Genomic DNA, 2,504 nt, shown 5'->3' on the forward strand with positions numbered 1-2,504 from the left:
CTTTCTCCTTGATCATCCAGCCCTCAATCCTTTCCAATCTCTCGGCCATGGCTTTCTACCCCAAGGCAAGCCCTTGCACAACACTTGAACAAATCCCTCACCATCTCTTTCAGTTCGAGGATGTCGACGTTGGGAGAATCCATCAGTTTGGATTTGTTGCCCCTAGCAGGATATCTGAGCAAACAAGCTATGCGCACCGATTGACACCTACAAAACAGCAAATGGGTTAGTATGACTCACGCATGCACCATCTATCCATATGAGGAAGACTCTGTCCTTTGATTCTGGCTTCATCGAGACAGATAATATTTTGACATCCACATTCTGAAATTCAAGATGTCTCTCAACCAGATTCTCAATCAATAATACTCCCCATATGGCTAGACATAGGTTCGATGCAGATGAATGCAAAATGAGAATGATGCAGATGTATGAATGCAATGCATTGCCATCCTCCAAGTCCTCTGATCATCTGTTGCTCTGAATCACAGCCCTGATCTCTGAACCGATCACAACCATCTGAAGGAAAATGTAACCACAAATCCAACTTGAGATTCCGAAATAAACGGAACTGAAAGGTACATCATCATCATCACCAGACAAAACTCTGAGCAGATACCCATAACCATCTCTGAATCGGCCCGGGGAATCCTGAAATAAACGGATCCCCACTGATAAATAACTCGGACAGCACTTCGGCGTCTCAGAAATAAATGGCCATAAATCCGACTTATAAATAGGACTCTGATCAACGGAACCAAAAGTCACCATCTGAGTCACCAACAGAACATGCATCTGAAAGAATCACCCTCCCCTCACAGGTAAATTCTAATCAGGTCACCCTAAGGCGGATAATAGTCTCGACAATCGGGCAAAGATACTCAATGGGTTTGCCCCTTCGGGTGTGCCATTGTAGCTCTCCTGAGATCGTCTAAACCAAAGATCTGGGAAATGATCGGTCACCAGAGTCAATAGCTCAAAAGAGGTGACTCAACCAAAGGGAAATATTCCACAATGGGGAGCTCTCCAAGGAACCTCGTCCGGCTTGTGGTATGTCACGTTGCAACAATATACTAATATAGCAAATGAGGAACGTGAGACCATACTAATCCTAGGTGTATACTCGGGCCTGGGTTTTAGCCCCACTCAGAACACCCATCCCAAACAGAGGAACCACCTGCACAGAGGACGGCAACAACATGATAGTATGATGCATGCAAATATTTATGCAAATATATACACTGGTTAGAATAATAAATGCAATAAATAAAGCGGCACAAGCAACCTAAACTATCCTAGAACGCTAGGAAGGACTCGCTTAGGGAAGATGGACCAGCACAGGTCAACATCTTAATGTCCCCAGCAGAGTCGCCAGCTGTCGCATCCGCGAAAAAACAACCGGCGAGCTAAAACAAAAACAAACAGAGCCGCCACTGCGCGTTATTTATCCCAAAATAGGGAAAGGAAACGCTCAGAAAAACCTGGAAAAAGCATGGTCTCGCGACCAAAGAGAAAGGGTAAGGGAGTCGGTTACGCAAGGGGAAGGTATTAGCACCCCTCACGTCCGTCGTACTCGACGGGATCCACGTTCTAAAAGAAAAGAAAAGGTTGCTAAAACATCACACACACACACACCGAAGACAACACAGGTGGGGTTAAGAGGAAGGGAGCTCGCTAGGACATCGCATCCTATGCCTACATATCTCGTCTGGAACGAGAATCAGAGCTGCTGTAGTTCGGCTCACGCACGCCAAACAACACAAACACCCAAACAGGCAAACGTGGAGCCTGAATGCCAATCACTGGGCTTACATCAGCATCCGAACCAAAACACACACAAAAAGGCAAACGGGGAGCCCGAACGCCAATCACTGGACTTACATCGGCATCCGAACCAAACAACACAATCAGGATACGGACAGCCAATCGCTGGGCTTACATCCATATCCTGATACGCAAGAAAGAAACAAGCAACAAGTCGCTAAGGAGTCAGGCACTCGAGCCTAGCAACTGTCAAACAAACCCACACAAAAAAGGAAAAAAAGTGCCCGGAGAGGTCTCGTACGACCTCCTGCCTACATACCTCGTCTGGAACAAGGATCAGGGCGATGTAGTTCCCCCCAACGGGGGAGAAAGACTAGCCAGACACAAAGGGAAGACACACTACCAGGGAGCTGTACTCGAGCCTAGTGTTATCATGCATCATTGCCCTATGTTATGGTCTCTACCTACTTGCACAACAGCAAGGTAATCCTATCCAGGAAGAAAGCAAGCAGGCAAGCATCCACAAATCAAAACAAGCATTTCAAGCAAATATTTACAAAGCACACACTATATCCAGTCAAGTGGGCCCAAACAAATGGTTTGACTGCCGAGGCGAGTCATTTGTACAAGGGTAGTGTTAGCTCTTAACCTCGCCATTGAGAGGCTAAGGTGAAGCCAGATGAAAGGTGAGTGAAGATTAGACTTCACAGCTCTTATCCCTGTCCAGGGAGAGCTTCAGA

This window comes from Lathyrus oleraceus, chromosome 3 (genome assembly GCF_024323335.1).
Source record: "Lathyrus oleraceus cultivar Zhongwan6 chromosome 3, CAAS_Psat_ZW6_1.0, whole genome shotgun sequence".
Lineage (NCBI taxonomy): Eukaryota > Viridiplantae > Streptophyta > Magnoliopsida > Fabales > Fabaceae > Lathyrus > Lathyrus oleraceus.